Source organism: Anas platyrhynchos, chromosome 9 (genome assembly GCF_047663525.1).
Source record: "Anas platyrhynchos isolate ZD024472 breed Pekin duck chromosome 9, IASCAAS_PekinDuck_T2T, whole genome shotgun sequence".
In the NCBI taxonomy this organism is placed as follows: Eukaryota; Metazoa; Chordata; class Aves; order Anseriformes; family Anatidae; genus Anas; species Anas platyrhynchos.
The window spans coordinates 26131261-26140463 of record NC_092595.1 but is presented as its reverse complement, the minus strand read 5'-3'; the positions used below and the strand labels follow the sequence as shown (position 1 = coordinate 26140463).

The 9203-nt window shown below is 35.9% G+C and overlaps 1 long non-coding RNA gene across 5 annotated transcripts in view; it reads left to right on the top strand.

The window, feature by feature from the left end:
• The first annotated feature begins 566 nt into the window (after nucleotides 1-566).
• LOC106018110 (uncharacterized) overlaps nucleotides 567-9203 on the top strand; it is a 192351-nt gene continuing 183714 nt past the window's right edge. For all 5 annotated transcript variants that reach the window (XR_011811386.1, XR_011811388.1, XR_001191991.5 and 2 more), the window contains exon 1: nucleotides 567-849. This is a non-coding gene — a long non-coding RNA (uncharacterized lncRNA). The remainder of the gene's footprint in view (nucleotides 850-9203) is intronic.

The following is a 9203-nucleotide window of genomic DNA, read 5'->3' as shown; positions in this document are numbered from 1 at the left end:
TCTTCTACTAATTAAACCAGAGGTAGAATATCAAATAGGCCTTTCAGATAACTTAATGTCTTATAAACAAATAATTGCCACAGTAAAATAAGCACACACAACAGAAAGAAAATAATTATATTGTAACACTGTTATTAATTTGTCCCTTCATGTTATAGAATATGCTATTCTTAGGAGTCTTTCATTAGAGAAAAAAGCTTGCAGATACCTTCCTTTGAATCATACCCTTAGTTAGGAACTAAGGGGCAATGATTCATGATTTCTTTTGCCTGCGTTTTTTTATTTTCCAGTGAAAATAAATGTGATTTACATAATCACAATGAAACATTTCAAGAATAGTGGTGTAATTTATTTTAGATTATGTTACCAGGCTGCCAGAGTTTCAGGACACTACTAATATGTCTAGACAAGCAGCTGTTTGTGATGTTTTGGCTGACTGTCATTGTGTTCCCTCAGTTTTTATGGGCCAGGGTTCAGCAATGATGCAACTCAGTAATCAAGTGATTGGGGATATAAAAGACACAGAAAAATACTGCAGTGTTATGCTAAATCAGACTGAGGTAGAACGTGGCAAATCAACATTTTTCTGTTTTGTATGCTATTTCTTGGAGATGTCTGCCAGAAAGAAAGACTAGGTCACCAGTGGAAAGAACTGGAAAATGCTTCATTTATTTTTCCACAAAAATCATGTTTATGGAAAGACTTTTTTTTTTTTTTTTTTTTCAAGGATGTGTCATTTCTGTTGATGCTTCCCCAGCTGACAGGCATAACTGCATATCATGAGACACCTACTTCAGGACAGTCTCCTGGTTACCTCTGCTGTACCTTGTTCAAACTAGGGACTTTCAGGTGAGTGGCTTGGATGTTACAGAGAGTTCTCAATAATTCCTGTTGAGTTTTCCATTTTATGTAGTTATGACATATCTGCTGGCACAGAGAGACAGGACATATCCAGCATCTGCCTCTTGTGCCATTTGAACATGAGCATACTACAGCTATGTTGTGTGCTCTCCTGAGGAGTTGTGTTGGCCTTACGGGGTTGTACGAGGAATAAGCTTAAAGGGTTCCTTAAGGCAAGCCATCAGTATGCCTGGCCCTGATCAGTTCTCCATGGAGCAATGAATCCCCGAAGGGTGCTGTTGTCACATCCTGATTAAGCATCACCTGTGAGGTTCCCAGTTCCTTCAGCTCCTGAAGATGCCAGGGATTATATGGGGCCCTTGATCCCATGGTGTGTGTTCTAAGTTAAAAAGAGCAGTGCTAACTGAAAATTTATAGGCAAATGCTGTCACAGAAGACTGATCTGATAGTGTAATAAGGTATTGATATCTTTGGCTCTATTTTTCCAAGGAAAATCTCTGAAATGCTTTTTTCACTAGCTGTTAGGAAATAAAATCACATTTTACAAACTTATTTTGCTTTGGTAAAAAGCATCTCAACATAGTTATACTCCAGGGCAGATATCTTGTTGAAAGGCATCACTTTGATTCCTCTTAGAAAGCTCACATACACGTTTACTGATGATCATTCATTTTAAGATGATGTTACTATACTAAAATACTGTTTGAGATCACTGCTAAATTAGGAAAGCTTATGTAAGATACATGTGTATACATATACATGTGCACAGATTAGTGAAATACAACGACATGTGTGTATATAACAGCATACAACAATGATTTTTCTGTTGAATAAGGACAAGTAATGGAGACATCTTTAGAGCTACCTGCCATCACTACCAGCTGTGAATTATTGCTGGCCAGTGTGTTAATTTCATTATAGGTTTTTCTAGCAACTAAAAGGTTCTACCAGAGAACCATACAATAAGATAGGAAAGTACAGCTGGAACAGAGAGGTAATGCCTGGTAGGAGGGGAAATATTTCATTTGGAGTGCCTGCTAAACTAAATACTTTTTTGTTTTCAGTTCTGTGCAAAGTAGAATTTATGCTGTTTATGCTATTTTTGTACTGAAAAATGATGATTTAATAGACTGCCAGGGGGTTAAACTGGACAAGGTGTGATGTCTGAAATTAAGGAAAGAAAATGAAAAAATAGGTAATCTTGAGTTCAAGCTGCCAAATCTGTTTAATCTGATCTGATTTAGTCAGCAACCAATTTGGACACAATTCAACAAATGATTACTCACTCACATTGTTAGTACTACGTGTTAATACAACCCCTGAAGTAAAGCATGTAGCAGAGAAATTAGACTTCATTTGGCACACCATTTCTTTTTCAAATCATTCTTACTTTGATTTTCTATGTTAAAAAATTATGTATTGAGGTAGTGAAATCTTATCTTAACACAAGAACAAATCTTGCATTAGTTTCTTAAGGCCTGGATTCCTATGAAGTCTTCATACTTCTCTGCAGTATGAGTTTCTTCATGAGTTATCATGCAGACATCCTAATATCTCCACTATATTTTATAATATGTGCTGTCCTTTCACATTTTATGTATTGTTCTTTACAAGATACTATAAGTTGATTGTACCATTTCATTTTCAAGGTCTAATTACATCTTACTGCTTTTACTACTTCATACAGAAAATAAATTGTGATATCCACTTAGCTTCATTTTGTAATCCATAAAAATCACCATATTTAGTTATTTAGCAAGTTCATCCATTATATTCAATAACATTTTCCGTTACAAGTATATAGAAATATTTAGTTTTCACTTGCAAATATAGTAAGTTACTCTGTCCCTTTCAGAAAGTTTCTGGACTTGTAAAATTCATTCGGTTAGTTCTATAATAAATATTCTTTCTATGGGTTGTATCATTGCAAGGTTATCAAAATTGTACTGAGACATTTACTCTGAGATTTACACATTTTGCCCATCAAATTTACTGAGATTTACACATTTTGCCCATCAAATTTTGCTTCTTTCTATTTGATTAGCCTCTGTGTATAGGTGAGGGGATATGTAATGGGTCGGTATGGTGCAATAGATTCAACATGGTAAAATAAAACTTTCCTTATTATTACCGTCTGTGGTATATTTTCTATTAATCCATCCACATTTCAGTGAGTTAGTCAGATGTATTCTATGTAGTTGAAAAAGCTCTTATGAAGAAAGTGAAGAGGATTTGAACAATTGCTTCCCATGTTTTTGGAGGGCAAAAATGCTGGTGTGGGTGAAGGCACAAATTATACACTCCTGCTTCTGCCTCCTTGGTAGATGTGTCTTTAGCAGTATTTCATTGTCTCCTGCATGGCGAAAGTCAGGATGACAGTATGTGGAGCCTGACAAACACTGCTAAAGCAGAGCTTTGCTGCCAGTTTACTTTTGTGGTGGATCTTCATCATTTTCAAAACTAATAGGAATAAAGCACCATTTACCACACTGTTACTTAAGTATTTTTAAAAAGTTTTTGTATAATTTTCCAGTAACATAAAAACATAGGCTTTACTTGTGCACACAATATAGTAGAACTGGAAAAGATTTCTATTGCCTTGGAGGTGTTCAAAATTGGAATATACTATGTGTAGAAAAATATATGACTTATTATATGTAGAATAGAAATTCTGTATATTTCCATGGACGCTAAATTTAGTAGAAGGGTAATTGCTCTGAATATTACCTTTACAACATGGCATCCCCTGGCACCACAAAGCTAGATAAACTTTTTTGTTAGGCGGAGAAGAGGAGAGCTCAGAACCAACAAGTAAAGCCTAAACAGTAGATCGCCTCACCACTTTGTACTTTCATGTTTATTTCTTCTTCAGCTGTATGTAGATTTTTTTGGGAAGCTATTCGTCAGATCTGGGTTCTGTTTGTTCAGGCAACCCAGAGAAAACATCTTTATGTTCGGTTATGTTACCATTGCCACCTGGTCTACTTTGAGACAGGAGGTACATCTCAGCAGCAATAGTCAGATAGTGGGAAATGTGGTTAAGGCACCGAGAAAGCAAACCCCTCTTTCTTCAACAGCATGTGTTTTGTTGTTGCCCATGGCTGGTTTGCCTATAGGAAGCTCACCTTTGTGAATATTTGAGGCAGAGGATAAAATAAAATTATTTTTCAGGGGAAAAAAATAAAGGCTTTTTTATTCAATTTGTAATTTTCTTTGGTAAACAATTAATCAAGAGCATTTAGTCTGGGCTTAAGCAAGCCCAGTGTCCCATCAAAACATTTTTGAAAGAAATTTGTGACTGGCCCTCAGATATTGCCGCCTTGTTAATGACCATGTGTATTTTGCCTTAACAAGACAATTGATAATTGTTGTTACTGAAACTCCTTTTTTTTTTCCCTTCAAAAAGGAAAACTTGAATGTGAGTGGAAGGGCTTTTACAGGGTTACTCTCTTTTCAGCTGATGGTGAAACAGGTCAGCACTTCCACCAATTCCTTAACTGATGTTCCCATATTCTTTTCTGAGACTTTACGTAGAAAAATGTGTGCCTGTGCACCTTGCAGCTACCCACAGTGTGGGATGTGTTACATAGCCCCAAACTCTATTCATCTACAGAGTAGCATGCCCTGTATAAGCCCCAGAATTTTTACTTTACATTTTAATTTTACTTTATTTTTGAAGAAGCATTCTTAAACTCAAAGCTTTGTCATAAATATTTGTGAATAGGGCTATATAACATTTGTTGTATGGGAGAGAATGAGTTCCCCAAAAGTATCATTTTTGAAGGTTTGGAAGCATTTGAAAATTAAGATTAATTGCAGTGGATAATTTTGACAGAAAGACATGGAAGGAAAAGATGAGAACAAGGATATTTCAGAAAAGTCAAAATGCTTCATTGGAACATTTTTTCAGTGAGACTAACTTTTCAGAGAATCATTTTCTGTTAAAAGATCAACCTATATTTTTGGAAAAGTGCAAAGTAATTGATATGTTGATTTATGTAATGTTTTGTTTCTTGAAATAATTATATACCCTTTTTTGGCCCAAGTTTTACAAGTCACTCATCAGGGAAAAATAAAAGCTATTATTTGTTTGATTCACTTTGCAAATTTCATTTAATAATTTGTGAATTAGATGCTTTTTTGATTGCAAGTAGATCTGAGTAGAAGGTATTTTTAAATGCTCTGCTAACTTTTTAAAGAGAGAGTTTACAAAACATCATTTAAACAAACAAAAGAACATTTTTTCTATGTTAGTGTAGTGAAGTTAGCATAGGAACTCCTGGCTCTCATTTTGTGACTCCTTTCCAGATGTCCATTGGTAAGGTGTAATTAATAGATTATGAGTACAGATGAAGCTTGAAGAATTTTGGCTCCTTTCTATAGCCTATAGATCAATAAAGCTGCAATCGATTAATTGATTTACAGGGAATCTTACTACTGTTGAGATTAATATGTCTGCTCTTCTGTAGTTAGAAAATAAACAATTAAGATGTGGGTTGAAAAGACTGGGGAATTAGTTCAGTAAGCGATTAATTAGCTTGTTTGCTCCAGTTTATTTCTGATCAAACAGAAGATGCTGAAAGGGTGTAAAATAAAGCCCTTAATATACTCTAAGGGCCTGTTTCTGTCCCCGTCGACATTAAAGGCAAGTTCCCACTGCTGTGACTGATGCCATAATTGCCTGGCTTGACATTGATGGGTTCTTGTTTCTGAAATCCAGTACCTTTGCTCTAGAAAGGATGTTGGGAGGATGTTAGTTTTCTATGTAGTGATCACATGAAAAGTAAATAGAAAATTAAAAAGCTGGAAGAAGAAAATACTGCAGCAAAGAGATGAGGGCTATGAAACCACCCTATTACAAGTGAGAATGTACAGGCACACTGGTTGCTATGTGCCCGCTTTCGCTTTTGGGAACGCGTTTACATTTCACAGGTTTGCTGCTTTAACTTTCCTTGCTGGGACTCCTAGAATTTCACCTGACTGTTTTAAAAGAACAAAACTGCCTGGAAATGACTCAATTTGTTTTCAGTCTAGTGCACACCTGTAACAGCTTTTTAACCTGGTCATTTAATACATCGTTTCATTTACCACCTCTTTTTGTGACTCGTTTTATTAGACTCCAGTGCAGCATCGCTGCATTGTGATTCTGCTTCTTTTTTCCACATGGCTGCTTGGTTTGCAGAGGATGCCTCCTTACAGATGTGCTCGTTCCCCTGACAAACAATTACCCCTGTTTCCCTCTGCAGGAGGCCATTTGGACATCATCACGGGTTCTGCTAAGTCATCTCACAATCACAGTTCTGTGCAATCGCCTCTCATCTGAGTCTATCGAGGCATATGCCATGCAGGGAAACTAGCAGTCACAAAACGCGGCACCTCCAGGCATATTATTTGTTATTTTGGTCCAGGAGTGTGACAGATAATGTCTACTGTCTGAAGGTCTCATTGGCTGCAATGACTGGCATCACCAGAATGGGTGATCACGTCCCCACTTAATAACAGCAAAAGGAACAATTTTGTATTTTCGCTGCAGTTAAAAACACTAAAAAGGGAGAATGAAAAGGTAATGTTTGGGGAATTATTCTACTGAATAGACCCACAAAACTAAATTTATATCGCATCTGTTCTTTATTACTTATTGCTTATGAGCTGTGTGTACAAAGAGCAAATGTGTCAATAATTTGCTTCATATTCAGCCTAGTTATCATAACAGAGCTAAGCATTAACATGATTTTACTAGCAAAAAAAAAAAAAAACCAACAACACAAAAACAAACAAACGAACAAAAGCATATTGCTAGGCATTTGTAAGCTTGGAATGTGCAAAATATTAGGAGATACTCCCTTAAATGTAGAGGTACCAGGTAGGTTCTCCCATGCTAAACTGGGGCAGAGCACTCCACTACTGATAAAGTATTTGAGAAAGTGTTCGCACTTTTCCCCCTAGCTGTTCACACATTTCTAACTCTAGTTTAAAAAAAAAATCCTTAATTAAACGGTATGATTTCAAGGATTGTGTTAGACAGCAAAATAAATACAACCAAAACTAAGTATTTTCTTGATAGAATGAAGCCAGCTGTTTTGTGGAAGACTTTCAGTCTGTGTAAATGTTACAAACTGCAGAATTACTAAAAGGCCCCTTGATATATGATCTCGTGTTGCTTAATAGGTCTCCGATTACTTTGGGGAAAAATGGGTTTTATTGTGTTAATCATATGAAAACGAAGTTACTAATCCCTATCTAATTATGAGGGGTTTTAAACTTGTAATAATATCCTAATTATTTCTTCTTATTGAAACAAGTCCCATTCTAAAAGTAATCCTCAAGAAAGCATGTGAAATACTATCCAATGAAATATATTGGCTTTCATTTTAATTTATACAGTTTTTGAATGATTTTTTGTTGTTATTTCACATCTTATCAATGGACATTGGCATAGCACCTCTAACAAATTCCCCTCCTTTGATCGCTGGCTCAGCAGAACCTTAATTTGGGTTCCATACAACATACTCAGTTTATAGTGGTATTAAATCAAGTGAAGGTAGACTCACCACAGTCAATCCTGAAATAAAATACGGAACAGTGCAATTTAAGATTATTTGACTGCTGACAGGTGGATGATTAGATACCATAATCACTTGCTTTGCTTTATCCACCTCTTTGAATGTTTGGGGTATTTTGTACTGTGAGGTGCAAGAGACTGGAAAGCAGGGGGAGGGGTAGAAAATATAAAGATACTACTGGAAATAGGAAAGGAATAAGAAATTATAAGAAATAAGTAAGTCATTCTATAGACAGCACAGAGCAACATCTTAACCTCATGGCCAAGTTAAAATGCCTTTGCAGCAAATGGAACTGAGAACTGCAAAGTGAACCTTGTAGTCAATGGAAGGGGAAAAAAACACATGGTTTTCCTGCAACTAACTCATCAGGGAGAGCTCCTCCCCAGTTTAGGCTCTAGCTTGCAAAAAATAAGTCCTTTTTTTTTTTTTTTTTTTTTTTTCCCCTCTGACACTATTAGATCAAAACAGTACCCAGGCATTAGACAGTATTTATTAGCTTGTAAGACCAGAGATAATGATCCCATTCAATCAGAACTCATGAATAATTCAGCAGTTCCAACTCCACATAATTTCTGGCTTTACTTTTATAACCAGCACCATTTGCATTGCCTTTTTGAGGGAAAGAAGGAATGACAGTAAGCAGAAAAATAAAACAGATTTTTTTTGTGCTTTTGGTTCTGCTTCACAAACATACTCAGCTCTACTTAAATGTTATCTCCCTTCCCTTTTGTCCCCTCCCATCTCCCAGAACAAAAACGACATCAGAATAAATATTAATCGTGATACTATTGAGGAGATGCTGTACACTAATTATTGTCAAGAATAGTGCTACCCATATTTATAGAGGATTTTGTAATCACTGCAATTTGTTCAGTGTTGTTACTTACACTAACCACTATGAAGTAATTACAACTTTTTTACTTAAAGAAAAAAACAAAAAACACCCACGCTGCTTCTCTGCTTTCAAGCAAACTTGCAAATAATCTTTTGCCAATGTTCAGTTACTTTATCAGATCTTTTCTGTGAAATTTATTTTTTTTTACATAATATTTTTCTGTGAAATTTCCCACTGTTGAGCTGAACAAGCCCAGCCAATGTGGTACTAGCGAAACCTATGGAAAAGTGCAATGTTATGTATTCTACTGAATGGAAATCACGAGATGCATCTAAGATATTTTGTATCTTGGAACTTTGCTCTACCTTACCTGCCCAGCTTAGTTGCTATATTACTTATTATAATGGTATTTTTGTTTATACTTCATTGCAAATCCCCAAATACTTTAGATATTCTTACTTTACTGGTTGCCCCTTTACTTCTCCTGGTTATGCGGAATAGCAAAGTAGTATCTCTTCTGTTGGATCTTGCTGCTGCTTTGTATAGACACTTTTGTATTTAATATCTTCTAAATTTCAATAGCAGTGACAAGACTGTTATGTGGCTTTGTCCCTTTCTGTCCATGGAGCAGTTCTGGGGTGAACTTGGCTGGAGAGAGAAGGTTTTCATTTGCAAGTGTGCTTGTGAATGTGACTTTTATAAATACATGTAAGTAGTATGCTCCAAGTACTAACCACAGAAAACTTCGGTAACCTATTCAACTATTTGTTACCCTGCTTACTGATACGAGCTTCCAGAAACAAAGAGGGATTGAAGTTCTATTGTATGTTGTTATAACCAGAAACAGCCTTGCTGAACCGTGGGAAGGAGGAAGTGGTATTAAAAAGAGCAAAGGCATTCTGGTGCTTTCAATAGCACTTTAAAAGAGTACATTTCTCTGTTGT